The sequence below is a fragment of the Nicotiana tabacum genome, chromosome 4 (genome assembly GCF_000715075.1).
Source record: "Nicotiana tabacum cultivar K326 chromosome 4, ASM71507v2, whole genome shotgun sequence".
Classification (NCBI taxonomy): Eukaryota; Viridiplantae; Streptophyta; class Magnoliopsida; order Solanales; family Solanaceae; genus Nicotiana; species Nicotiana tabacum.
In genome coordinates, this window is record NC_134083.1 from 146,501,134 (window position 1) to 146,516,261 (window position 15,128).

The 15,128-nt window shown below is 37.9% G+C and overlaps 1 long non-coding RNA gene across 4 annotated transcripts; it reads left to right on the forward strand.

Annotated features, from left to right (window-relative positions):
• The first annotated feature begins 3,634 nt into the window (after positions 1 to 3,634).
• Positions 3,635 to 11,286, forward strand: LOC107787746 (uncharacterized). Of its 4 annotated transcripts, XR_012709007.1 has the most exons (5): positions 3,635 to 4,101; positions 4,188 to 4,645; positions 5,463 to 6,535; positions 8,380 to 8,439; positions 10,388 to 11,286. It is a non-coding gene; the product is annotated as an uncharacterized LOC107787746 (long non-coding RNA). The 4 variants fall into 4 exon arrangements; XR_012709008.1 differs by lacking the exon at positions 5,463 to 6,535 and having other exon boundaries at positions 3,705 to 4,101; positions 10,455 to 11,286; XR_001648462.2 differs by lacking the exon at positions 5,463 to 6,535 and having other exon boundaries at positions 3,706 to 4,101.
• The last annotated feature ends 3,842 nt before the right edge of the window (positions 11,287 to 15,128 follow it).

A 15,128-nucleotide genomic window follows, 5' to 3' on the forward strand; every position in this document is an offset into this window, starting at 1 on the left:
TTTTTCCCCAAATTCCCATGAACTGGGGATTAGGGAAGAGGAACACCTTCTTCGTGGTCAGGTGCGATCAGTGGAGATGGTGTAGTAATTGCTGGTGGAAGAGTGGATAAAGGTGAAAATGATGTAGCAGTTGCTGGGGTTGGTGAAGAGGGAGATGAAGCTGATGGAGTTGAAGAGTAAGAAGCAGCTGCAACAAACACAGTGCTGGTTGTTGGTTGCTCGTTAGCCAAGGACGGAAGGGACCCGGTACTCAGCCCCAAAATACCGGGAGAGGCGACTGGGACATGGAAGCGGGAGTTGGCATTTTCCACCATATCGTATTCCCCCAGAGCGCCGAGACATCGTCCTCAGATGGTGTAACTAACTCAATAGGGTGAGCATTCTATTGAGTTGATGAGGATCGTTGCTTTCTATGTAGAGAAGCTCCCCCATCACTAGCTTATCCATCATCGTCGATCATCACAGTGTCTATGACCAGCACGGGAGGAGGGCTAGTCACTACAATTACCGAAGATGACTCGGGGGCAGTAGTCTTCGCCCTCTTATTCTTCTCCTTGGCCGTGGAGGAGTGTCTTTTTTTTGGTTGTTTGTCCTCCGGACGGGGACTCCATAAGGAAAAACTTATGCCCGAAGTAGGACTAGAGACACATGTTCGAGTAAGCACCTCCTGAAGCAGCCTTGCCGCGTCAGCAAGATCAACCAAAATGTCCTCCTCGGGGACAACAACAGCGCTCGCGGGTAGACCTGATTTCAGAGAAAAGATAGAAAGGATCAATTAATTTCTTCACATAAAAAACTGAAACAAGGTGAGTCTAAGTTACCATGGTTTTTGGCCTTCCACCCATATTTAAGGGCCAATTCTTTTCACGTGCGGGATTCAAGCGTAGTGATATCCAAGATCTTCTATACCCACTGGTCCAAGCCTTCAACCATCGGTGGGACCTATCGACTTGCTGAAACAGGCGAAAGATGGAGGATCAATACGGGTATGGAAGAATACCTAATAAAAGAAATATTAAACAAGGTGCTTACGAGTGCGGTTCCATGCTTTCGGAAAGGATGAAGCCGTTGCCAGAATAATGTCGTTGATGGCAACCGTAACGAACTGTTCCATCCACTTATGGTCATTGTCATCATCCATGCTAGATAACAGAGCATGGTGGCCACGTTTGCTGAAATTTATCATTCCCCCACGGAAGATTTTGGGGGAATAAAGATTCATCACATGAGCTAAAGATAGCTTCTCTCCCGTCTCTTGGCACAAGCGCTGGAGACAGGCAATCGTCCTCCACACAGAAGGACTTACTTATGCCAAACATACCTGATAGCGGGGACAGATATCTGCAATAATGGAGTTAAACTCTCCACTCAAAGAGAACGCACCCAAAGTAAAGGGATACGTGTAAAAATATGTAAATCCTCCTTGGGTAGGGTCACTCTCTCCGATAGATCAGGAGTAACAATATCCAAATCATGGTAGCGACAGTCTTCCTTCACAATAGGAATACTGGAAGAACGGATGGAAGAAGGATATCTGCCAATAACCCATATGCGAGGGAGAGCCAAAGGGAATTTCTCTTCGAAGTCTTTTGTTGTAACAAGACTTATAGGAATGATGGAATCCACTATTGGAGGAGCAGCATCTCGGCTTTGTTCTTTCCCTTTGAAGAGATAACGTTCTTTGAAGAAGAAGCCATTTGGATGAAAGAAAGATTTTTTGTTTGAAGGGAGTTAAATAAAGGTTTATTAACATCAAGAAATATTTTAGAAAAGCTTGGAAAATTATAGAGTATAAGGGAAGAAGGTTGATGCGTATAAGTAAAAATTTTGGCGGCTAAATTCATGGCCATGATAACCTCGATAATCGGCAAAAGTTATATTGAATCATGGGATGACGCGTATTCGAGGCATTAAATGCGGAGAGACGTGCGTCTAATCAATCGTCAGAAGCCTTCAGAGGGGATCATAGTAATTCCCACCAAAAGAGTGTTTTTACCAACTACCCGGTGACACAAAGTTATGTCACCGGAAAGTAGGGAGACTATCTGTATAGGGTAAAATATGCAATGCTACGTGGCCGCCCAAAAGAGGGATACGTGGAACCTAAGACAAGGGATAGCCAAAATCGAAGGCAACGGTCTCGTCTGTCACCGGAAAGAATAACGCTCATAATGATATAATCCCGGTAATATTTAATGGAGAATATTTCACAATATTAAGTACGTTGCCCATTACAAGGAATTTGATATTTATGCTCACCGGTACATCTTCATCAATGGCCCTCATAATTGACATTAAAGAAAGGCACGATCCTAGGACCTCCTTTCCTAGACGTAATTATAAATAGTGAGTTCTGTTATCATTGTAAGGACATGAATTTTCTTGAAAACTAACACTACAATTTACTCAAAACTCTAATCAATTTTACCTTCTTATTTTCTGTTCTTGTTCTTATTATTGTTGCGCCCAGAGGCTTCACTACCAGAGTCTTTATTTCTGTCATTTTGTCTTCCTATCAAGGCTAAGTGTTATATATTTCTTCAAATATCTTGTTATTTCAGGATGAAATTAATTCACTTGTCTAGAAACCACGTATAAATTCAACTGTACCATTTTACGGGTAAACATCAGGGAAGCAGTAACAACAACAACAAGAAAGTAAAACAACCAAAACACAAGCAACATCAAGTAGCAATAGAATTTTAAGAATATGGAGATACTAGAGTAACGCTACTCCTACTGAATTAAAAGAAAGACGCATAACTGCACCTTTTACTCTAATCCTCGCCCTCCATACCTGCCTATCAAGGATCATATATTCGGTAAGCCAAAAATGGATTAAGTCCAATCTAATCACCTCTCCCAAGGAAAGTATTTGTTTTAAGAGTTAAGCTTAGAGTTAATAAATTCATTATTAAAAGGATTAGACCAATTACACCACCACCTAAAAACAAATAATCGTCTTTTAAAAGTATATCATCAACAATATATTAACAAAATACGGACAATGTCAAGTAATCATATTAATTCTGGACCATAACAAAGTTAAAAATATGATGTTAGTCAATTATTTTATTAGATTACTGGTATCTGTCAAATGATGAAATCATCATTTTTTTAATTTGACCAACTTATAACTTTGATTGTCAACCTATAAAAATAATATTGTGTTGGCTGCTAAAATATCTGTTCTACAGATTTATTTAGAATGACACGTATTGATTATTTGTTAATATTTTTCTGTAACAAACCAATGTGGTAACAAATGGCAAGTAACAGTTTTAAACAATTTTGTTTGCAAATTGCAACTACTACAAATTCCATACGCTCCTTTTCAACATAATTGTGCTAAACAAATGGTAAGATAGCATCTTTCTTGGTAATATAAAACAAACATTCATCGATTAATATATTAGAATTTAGAGAAGTTTTGTATGAAATTTTTTTCTTGTGTATTTCATTAGGAAACTGTGCACCTATATATACAAAGCTAAGAATAAAATCTGTTTTGCACCTAGCACGTGTCCTACTGCTATTCCCTAAAATATAACTAACTAATGGAATCAAAGAATATACAAGAAATTTTCTATACACGTATTCACCATACATGGTAAAAGAAAGTTCCAAAATTGTTATCCTTTACTTGCCAGCTGTCCTCTTTTATCCAAAATCAATGGTCTTGATTTAATCTCTGTGAAACTTGATGGATGGTTCAGATTAGCTTTAACCTTTGGAGATAAAATTGTCTGAAGCTTATTGTTTGTATTGACATTTAGGTTTAGTTCAGTTTGTCTATCTTCCTCCCTCAAGTAGGAGGGAGGCGAAGACACACCCAACTTGCCAATAATAGATCAATGAGCCTGTCCTGACAAAGGCTTGGTAAAGATGTTGGCAATTTGGAGACGCGAAGGAAGATAAGACAGAGAAATAATGCCGGCGAGAAACTGTTGTCGGACAAAATGGCAATCCAGCTCCATGTGCTTAGTACGCTCATGAAATACTAGATTCTTTGCAATGTGAATCGCCGCTTGGCTATCAGAGTGAAGAGTCACTGGCAAAGATGGCGTAATAGACAAATCTTCAAATAATCGAACCAACTAGGTAATTTCTGCTACTACCCTTCTCATCGAACGATATTCTGCTTCAGCGGACGATAAAGAAACTAAGGTTGTTTCTTTGACTTCTAGGAAATCGGTGAACCCCCAAAATTGATGTAGAATCCACTGATTGAATGACGTGATTCTGGGCAAGAACCCCAATCGGAATTGCAAAAGGCAACAAGAGGCAAAGATGGAACGGAATTCATGAAAATCCCCAAACTTGGGTCCACAAGAAGATACCTCAAACAATGAAAAGCTGCATCCAAATGAGGTTGTCGAGGAGCCTGCATGTATTGGCTCAGGTGCTGAACTGCGAAAGACAGATCATGATGTGTATGAATTAGGAAATTCAACTTTTCTAAGAGTCAGCGGAAGAAAATAGGATCTAATATCAGTTCTCATTCATCAGCCCTAAGCTTACGGGTGGGATCAATGGGCGAGGAAGTAGGCTTCAAATCAAGACATCCAAACTCAGTCAATATAAAGCGTTTCTGAGTCAAAATTAATCCCAGCGGATCACGTATAATTTTCATGCCTAAGAAATAGTGAGTATGCCCAAATCCTTGATTTTAAATTCAGCATGAAGAAATTCCTTTAGCTGAACTTGTTCAATTGGATCATCCCCTATAATTAGAATGTCATCCACATATACTGTGATGAGAATAATCTTCCCATCTGATTTAAAGTTCAAAGCTGCAGTTAGCCTGACATACCACTGTTTTGAGGCTTGCCGCAGTTCATAAAGTGACTTCCTTAAAAGACAGACATGATTAGGGGAAGGTGGTGATATTCCTGGTGGAAACTTCATAAACACTTCTTCCTGCAAATCACCATGCAGGAAGGCATTATTGACGTCTAGTTGAAATAAATCCCATCCTTTCTTGACTGCTATTGCAAGATTACACCTAATAATTGTCATCTTAACCACCGGTGAAAAAGTCTCCATGAAATAAATTTCTTCTCTTTGTGTGTCTCCTCTAATGACCAAACGAGCTTTGAACCTTTCTAAAGAACCATCAGATTTATATTTTACCTTGTAAATTCATTTACAAGGTAGAGCCCCTTCCCTGTAGGCAAAGGAATAAAATCGCAACTCTTATTTGCCTCAAATTCTTTAGCCATAGCCTCCTACCAACCTGGGTGAAGTGATACTTAAGAGTAGAATATTGGCTCAGATATATATGAAATAGATTTGAGCATGATTTGATTTGTGGGAGAAAGAGCACAAAAAGGCAATACAATTGATTTAATAGGTGCAAAGAAACAAGAATCAGTAAGGTTAGTAAGAAAAACATAATTGCATACATAATTATTAAGATAAACATGGGGTCTTATTTGTTCTGATAAATTTTCTGATTTCAGGTAACAGAAGACAAACAATATTCAGAAGAGGTGAATGAGAATGAGTAATTGAGATATGTGACGTAGGATAGATAAGAGAACTTCTAGCAAATGGTATTGGTGACTGGGAGTAGATAGTTGAAAGTGGTGAATAAGAACCATGCATGGTGAACCCCTAGCAATAGAGTCATGGTTGGAAAAAGTGGTAGTAGGTGAAGAAGGAAACTCAGAAATAGGAACTCCATGCTGAGAAGGCAATGTAGGAAAAAGAGGTTGATTTCTCACTTTAGAAAAAAAAGGAAAAATGAATTCATGAAATTTAACATCACTAGAAACAAAAAGTTTCATGTTTTGTAAATTTAAAAACTTGTAACCCTTCTTCCCAAAAGAATATAAAGACACAAGGGACTGACCTTGGGTCAAGTTTACTTATGTGATGTGGTAAAGTGCTAGCATAGACAAGGCAACCAAAACTCTTAAGAGAGTGATACTGTAACACCCAGGAAAATTTTGAAGAATTTAAGTGTAAAGTCCGGTAAAATTTGCAAAGAAAATATTGTTTCATGGTGCCGGACCTTTTGGGTTGAACAATGCACGGAAAAGTAAAGAAATATTTTTGGCGGAAAAGTGTATTTCTACGGTCCATTATGCGACCGCAGAATCACTCTGCGGACCGCATAATGGCCGCAAAGTGAGGCAGTTAATTGGGTCAGTTGAAAGCAATTATGCGGTCGACTATGCGACCGCATAACTGTTATGCGATGTACTATGCGACCGCAGAACAGTTATGTGGACCGCATAGTGACCGCAGACTCAGGCAGATTTTTGGTCATTTTGGACACCAATTATGCGACCGATATGCGGTCGCATATGCAACCGCAGAACCTGTTCCGGAGCTTCATTTTTGAATTTTTAAAACCCGACCCTATTTCGTTAAATACACTCTTTGGGTTATTTTTGAGGTATAATATGATATTTTAGAGTGAGAGAGAGTGCCCTAGAGTGAGAAGGTATTCCTCAATAATTGATTCTTCAATTCTTGCTCAAGTTTTGGAAGATTAAGGAGGGAAACTCACTAGGTCTTCATCCTAGAGGTAAGATTCTATACCCTAACCCTCAATTTCAAATTTTGTCTAGAAATGGGCAATAAGCAAGATAATTTCTGGGCAAGAGGGTTATTTATTTTACATGCATGTGTTATCAAAGGGTGTAGAAAGATTGTTGAGCTAAAAATGGTAAAGATTGGGTTGTGGGATGATGGAATCCTCCATAAAAGGACCTTGAACCTTAATCCACACTTAGTGTTTGACGAAATGCTAAAATAAGCTGAGACCATGAATATCTTCCTAATTATGGTTCAATTTTGTTATGTCTCAAATAGATTGGGATTGCTAAAATTTCTGGAATATTATAGTAATTTAAGAAAAGCTCAATTAAGGTATGTTGGCTAAATTTTCTCTCTTGGAATTGAATTCCATAATATTTATGTGAGTTTCAAAGTATGGGTTGGGTATTAAAATGTGGTGGCTTGAATCGTATTTCAAATGAAAGTTAGTATGCCAAATTGTGTGAGAAAATCTCAATATTCTTAAGACTCTTAATTGCTCATATGTGTACCTAAATTCTTGATTGGGAATGTCTTATTGTTTATAACCTATAAAGATGGTTGGAAGTAAAATCAGTAAATTGAGAATATAAAGTGTGACCAACGTGCCAATAGTGAAAGTTATACTTGTGACCAATGGTGCCAATGAAATGAAATAATGTGAGAAAGATTATGAAATGAGTTTTGACTCAACTATTTCAAAATTGACTTCGACAATATAATCGGCTAAAATTTTATGAACTCAAGTGATGCCCATATGCGGTTGTTATAGCTAATGCTATGCTTTATAAGTAATTTTCAATGTGTTTTGCGTTCTTACATATTCGTGAGTGGAAATTGTGTATGATTTTATCTTGTACTTCAATTGCCAATCATTTTACTCCATTTATTGGAAAGAAATCGATTGTGTTTAAAGCCTTCATTACTAATGAATTTAAAGTTGTGATTTCTGGAATATTCTATTTGTTGATAATTATGATGATGATCTATGAAAGGAAAGAAATAAAAGTGTGGAATATGAAATACGGCTATTGCGCCATGAACAAAGGATCATATGAATGGACAAGAGATCCAATGAAATAATAATGGTGTAAGTTGTTGAAAGTACGGATTAGGTGATATGTGGTGTGAAAGGTTATGAGATGTACGTATTTGTACTTTTGTTTCCAATGTGTTATGAAACCCTATGGACGGTCTATGAAACGCATATGTATATTGTGTTATGAAACCCTGTGGACGGTCTATGAAACACATAGGTATATTGTGTTATGAAATCCTGTGGACAGTCTATGAAACGCATAGGTACATCATGTTATGAAGTACATTGTGTTATGAAATCCTGTGGATGGTCTATAAAATACATAGGTACATTGTGTTATGAAATCCTGTGGACGGTCTATGAACGCATAGGTACATTGTGATATGAAATCCTGTGGACGGTCTATGAACGCATAAGTACATTGTGTTATAAAATTCATTGTGATATGAAATCCTGTGGACGGTCTATGAAACGCATAGGTGCATTGTGTATAAGAGGTATAGATGTGCGGTATGAATAAACACTATGGACGGTCTATGAAATGCATAAGTGTATAATATGATATGTGAACACTAAGGACGGTCTAATGAGTCACATTATTAATGCAGGCAATAGGTGCCCCTTTTGTTGTCTTTGTTTGTACAGGTTGTTTCAATTACATTATATTATGTGTTCTACGTATAGATCATATGGGCATTCTATTTTGAAAGAGGATTTCTAGCTATACATACTAGTGCTATTCGACAGTACTAACGTCCCTTTTGTCGGGGGCACTGCATCTTTAATGGATGCAGGTGATTCTACAGCAGGTGACATTGATCAGTGATAGCAGTACACTCCTTTCAGCTGATTTGGTGAGCCCCACTTCATTTCGAGATCATGTATCTTTTGTTTCTCATGTACTTTGTGGTTGAAGTATAGCCGGGGCCTTGTTGCCGACATTTCCATATTACTCTTCTGTTGTACTTAGAGGCTCCGTAGACAGGTTGTGGGTGATATTTGATATTGGGAATTGGATTAGAACTGTTGGTATTTGGCAACATATTTTTCATTAAATCTATAAACTCGTCCTATTTTGGAAATATTGAATGATACTGTTAATGGGAATGAAATGGAAGCGGTTAATGAAATCTCTTTAGTATTTGATTAACGGAGTACGTCTCCTCTTTATTCACGAATGATTTTGGGTAGAATGAAATCTAACAGGCTTGCTCAGTCGGATTCACTCGGTTGAGCTTCGGCCGCGCTTCTCGGTTTTGGGGCGTGACAGATACGAAGGTGGAATTCCAAATAAAATCTCGAAGTGGCTTTTGAGCTTAAGAACCTTGGAAGGGAACCTATTGATGAGATATGTGGCTATTAGAAAATATTCTCCCCAAAAAATAATAGAAAGTTTTGATTGATAGAATAGAGCCCTACAAGTCTCCAAAAGATGCTTATGTTTCCTCTCAACAACACCATACACAAGTTGTTTGGTGTATTATACCTTGAGAGAAAAGAAAATATGAAGTCTGCAAGCTGTTTTCAAGCTCTAAAGCATTGTCTAATCTTATTATTTTTACTTTTTTGTTATGTTGTCTTTCAACCATGGCCAAAATATACTTGAGAATCGTAAAAGCATTGGATTTGGTACTTAGGAGAAAAGTCCAAGTTGCTCTATTGAAATCATCAATAAAGATCAAGAAATATTTGTATCCATCATATGTAGGTTCTTTATAGGGACCCCAAGTGTCAATGTGAATTGCATCTCACACCGATTGAATTTTTTTATAATAATTTAGACTAAGCATCCTTACCCTATATATATATATATATATATATATATATATATATATATATATATATATATCTCACTGTGCCTACAAAGTAGAAGAAGGCAGACAAGAAATGGTAGAAATATTTCTCATATTAGCAAAAGGCAAATGCCCCAATCGATTGTGCCATAGGCTTACATCATTTGAAATAACTGCTAAACATAAAACCGGATCTAAAGATTGATTACTAGTTCTATTACAGTTGAAAAGAAATGGACCGAAGTCATTGATTCTACTAGATAGACTGGCACTAGGCTTGATAGAGTGGAGTAGATATATCACTTTCTTTTGTTTACAAGAACCACTGGCATGTTCATTGAAGGGGCCTGCAAGATTGCACCAAAAGCAGAAAAAATGAGCAAAGAGTAAGCCTACTGACAGAACCTGTGAACTGATAAAGATTATATTTGAAACTAGGAAGATATAACACATTGGACATAAGACAATTAGGCAGGATATACTCACTGCTAGCTTGTGTGACCATGACTCTTTGAGAATTAGGCAAGTTGACAACAACGGGTTTAGTAAGAGTTCTAAAATATATTAAAAGACTAAAATCATAGGTCATATGTTCTGAAGCACCTGTACCTAATATCCAAATAACTAAGTGTGAAGAAGGAGATAGGCAATGTTTATGTATAACACCACAATTGGTAGTGGAGTGATTATTATTTACTTCACTGAGTATGAACTACCTGAGTTCTGCAAAGATATGATGTTCAACACATCTCGTTGTTGTGTTGAATGATAGATTTACACCATCATCTGTTGTGACTGCTGCGTTTTCATGAACACCATTTCCTTTTTTTAAACTTCTTGTTCTTGGTAAATTTGAAGTCTGATGGGAGTCTAATAATCCTATAGCACCTTTAAGCAGTATGTCCTGGCTTTTTACAGTAGGAACATATGAGATTGTTCCTCTTTCCTTCAAAGTGTCCTTTCTTCTCTATGTTAGGTAGCCTCTGACCACCATACTGTGGTTTTGCAGCCATTAAAGCAGTTTCAATAGGGTGCTGAGCAACCTATATTTTCCTTTGTTTCTCATCCTGAATCAGGAGTGAATAAGCATGGTTGATGCTAGGCAAAGGAGATGCCATCAAAATATTTCTCTTTACACCTAAGTAGGTCTCATTCAGTCCCATAAGAAATTGAATGAGCCTGTCATCTTGATGATATTTGAGGATCCTGCTCTTCCCTCCACAGATGCAGCCACAAGTACAATGAATGCATGTATCAAGACTGTCCAACTCATCCCAAATTTTTTTCACCTTGGTATAGTAACCTGCTATGTCTGAACTGCCTATGGACTAAATCACTGAGTTCGTTTTGCAGATGATAGAGCATAGCATCATTGCTTTGCCCAAATCTATCTTCTAACTCCTTCCAGATATCTCTAGCAGTTTTGGAGTAGTAGTACACTTTCAGCTATTTATTTCAAAAGAGAACTGAGCAACCAGGAAATGACCATGTCATTATATCTATTCCAGGCTCTAAAATATGGAGAATATCTGAGTGGTTCAATGATGGATCCATCGATGAATCCTAACTTATTTTTGACTGCAAGTATTTGGAAGACAGCCTTTCGTCAACCTCCATAGCTTTTACCATCAAAGATAGAATTGACAAGAATCATTCCAGGTAAATCGGAGGGATGAAGTTAAAAAGGGTGTGTTGAGTCGTTGTTGACAATGGTTTGGGATGCTTGATTGATTGATGGAGAATCACCTATAGAGGAGATGACTGGATATGTAATCGTCATTGGAGAGAAAGGCTAAAAAAGAACTTGAAGAAGAAAAACAGTGTGGATCGAGTAATTAAATCTCTGATAATATATTAGAATTTAGAGAAGTTTTGTATGAAATTTTTTTCTTGTGTATTTCATTAGGAAACTGTGCACCTATATATACAAAGCTAAGAATAAAATCTGTTTTGCACCTAGCACGTGTCCTACTGCTATTCCCTAAAATATAACTAACTAATGGAATCAAAGAATATACAAGAAATTTTCTATACACGTATTCACCATACATGGTAAAAGAAAGTTCCAAAATTGTTATCCTTTACTTGCCAGCTGTCCTCTTTTATCCAAAATCAATGGTCTTGAATTAATCTCTGTGAAACTTAATGGATGGTTCAGATTATCTTTGTGTAACGACCCAGCCGGTCGTTTTGAGTATTATAGTCTCGTTCCCTAATTTATTACTTATTCTATACTCATTTATTATTATGTGACTTGCCGGGGTGGTTAGTTGGGTTCCAGAGATATTTCGGAATGAGTTGGGACATTTAGTCCCAAGGTTGGAAGCCTAAGTTGAAAGAGTTGACTGAATATTGAATTATATGTAAATGACTCCAAGATAGAGTTTTGATGGTTCTGATAGCTCCGTATGGTGATTTTGAACTTAGGAGTGTGTTCGAATATTGATTTGGAGGTCCGTAGGTGATTTTTGGCTTGAATTGGCGAAAGTTGAAAAAATTAAAGTTTGGAGAGTTGAGAAGTTTGACCGAGAGTTGACTTTGTGGTTACCGGACTTGGATTTTGATTCCGGAAGTTTGAATAGGTCCGTTGTGTCATTTATGACTTATCTGCAAAATTTGATATCAATCAGAGTTGGTTTGATAGTTTCTACATCAATTGTAGAAGTTAAAAATTCATTAGTTTCAATAGGCTTAAATTAGGGTGCGATTCATGTTTTTGATATTGTTTGACGTGATTTGAGGGTTCGACTAAGTTCGTATCGTGTGTTAGGACTTGTTGGTATGTTTGGATGGGATCTCGGGGGCCTCGGGTGAGATTCGGATTGAAAACGGATTGGAACTTGGACTTGGAGAGTTGCTGTTGCTCCTGAAGTCTGGTGGCATCGCACCTACGGAGGGAGTGGCCGCAGGTGCAGTCGCGCAGGTGCGGTGGGTTCGTCGCAGGTGCAAGATTTATGGTGATGGATTGGGAGTGCAGGTGCGAGGAGTATTCCACACCTGTGAGGTCACAAATGCGGAGAAAAGGTAGCAGATGCAGAATTTGCCAAGAAGGCCTGGGGGTGCAGAAGCAGACGGTCCACAGATGTGTGTGCGCAGAAGCGCTTGTGGCCCGCAGAAGTGGAAGCGCAAGTGCGCCATTTGGACCGCAGAAGCAGAGACTGTTGTCTTGAGTTGAAGCCGCATCTGCGATGGATTTTTCACAAGTGCGGAGCCGCAGAAGCGGTTGTTGGTCCGCATAAGTGAAAATTGCTGGGCAGAAATAGAAGTTCGAGGGTTCTTCATTCATTTTTCATCTTTTCACCTAGAGAGCTCGGTTTGTGGCGATTACTTGAGGAATTTTCAAGAAAATCATCGGGGTAAGTGATTCTAACTCGAATTTGGCTATTATACATGAATCCATAGTTATTTTTGTCGTTTAATTAGTGATTTGAGTTGGAAAATTTGGGAAACAATGGCGAAACTTCTTAGGCTGAATTTTGAGGATTTGAAAGGCGATTTGAGGTCGGATTTAAATAATTTTAGTATGGTTGGACTCACCATTGAATGGGTATTCGAATTTTATAAATTTTGTTGGATTCCGAGACGTGTGCTCGGGTTTGACTTTTGGGTTGAATTTTTGACTTTAGTTAAAGATCTTAGTTTTATCATTTAGAGTCAATTTCTATAGGTTTTATTGATAGTATTACGTTACTTTTGGCTAGATTCGAGCCTTTCGGAGGTCGATACGCGTGGGAAGGGCTTGCTAGCGGAGTGATTTGATTTGTTTGAGGTAAGTATCTTATTTAAACTCGGTTGAGGCACTAGTTGCCTGAATTGCTGTTATAGCTACGTTCTATTGGGTGCGCACATATGTGGGGATGAACCTATGTGCAGGCACCGGGATAAATTTATTCATGTTCAGATTGTGCTCGGGCTCTTATAAGCCTGGAATTTGATTGTTAAACCTTAAGCTATGATGCTTCGTACATTTGTGACATTGTTGTGAACTATTTGAGGCATGATTAATGTTACATAGGGGCTTAATCCTTGAATGAACTGATAAATGTTATTCTTTACTGAAATTACCGGTTTAAGCTATGATAGTACACTTGCACATGCCTACACTTTAGCATGTCGTTTATACTAGTCCAGGAGCATGAGATTTGATATTCACTTATTTCATACATGTATACTTGTTTAATTGCTCCTGCATGATATGTTTGGACCGGTATGCCTGTGACCATGCCGGGCGGATTGTGTTGATATGCATGTGACTACGCCGGGCGGATTGTACTGTTATGCCTGTGACCACGCTGAGCGAGTTATGATATTGAGCCTGTGATCACGCCGGGCTGGCAGTACGTTGAATTGGCCGTGCTTGCGTGTGGATATGGATCCATCCCCCTAGGATCACCCTCTCATGTTTCTCCTTGATGGTGTACACGCGGATATGGGAAATACTGATCAGTGGTTTGGAACGGATATGTAAAAGTGAGGGAATCTGGCCAGCGTGTTGTTGGATTTTGCATTTCATCTTTACTTGCAATTTTCTTGATCATTTATCTGATTTAACTGCATATCATCTCTATATGCCAATATATTGTCTGAGCGGAGTATTTTAAAAATTGTACACATACACACACGGATGTTTTCTTACTAAACTTGATGATTTGATTTCAATATTGTTCTATACCGGAATTAAAGATGAAACTACATAGGTGATAACTAGTATCATTAATAATGTGTGCTTTTCTTTACCTTGCCGTGTTTATTTACGATACTTATTAAGTACATTGGGTCGGTTGTACTCATACTATACTCTGCACTTAATTATACAGATCCTGGTGTGGGGACCAGTTATCAGCAGTAGGTTGCTTTTCAGACTATCTGCTAGAGGCGAGATAGAGATGTATCCTTGGTCGCAGTTTGACTTGTCTTTTCCTTTCATATTGTTGTTATAGTTCAGACAATGTATTTATTGCTCAGTTTCAGACTTGTATTCCGTTGTAGTAGCTCATGTCTTCGTACTTGCCAGTTTTTTTTTTTTTTGGGGGGGGGGGGGTTACATTGTATTAGCAGTTTTATTGTATTGAGACCTCAGGTTTATGTTATTTCTATGAATTTTATTATTATATTGCCTTCGTTATCATGTTTCGACTTGCCTAGTCGGTGTGTTAGGCGCCATCACGACGGATTGAGATTTTGGGTCGTAACACTTTGACCTTTGGAGATAAAATTGTCTAAAGCTTATTGTTTGCATTGACATTTAGGTTTAGTTCAATTTGTTTATCTTCCTCCTCCTTCATCTGCCCGCTAAGCATCATTTTTGTAGAACCTTTAATAAATGCAGGTCCGACATAATAGAACTTTAGGATGCATTTTCATTTCTATTTTGGTTTAATTTTAAAATTTTTACCTTGATTAACGCTGCATATCACCCACTTGTTCTATAGAAAACTAAGTGTCTATCAATTAGTTCCAAGAAAGCGGCCAGGGTCTAACTAGAATTTGATTTCGATCTCGATATATTGGAGTTGGCCTCAAAAAAGCGATTGCCCTCGAAAGTCGTAGTCCTTTAATTACTTAGCCATCAATCAAAATTTGATAACGCTTTTGATCTTCGTCAAACATCAGACTTTTCTTTTTATTTTATTTTATAGAAATTACTTATATCCGAAGTAACTTTTCACAAGCACCACACCCCATACAATTACTTGGGGGTTGTTCGCCTTTTCATTCAAATAAATAAAGTAGCAGGGGCTTCACTTCTT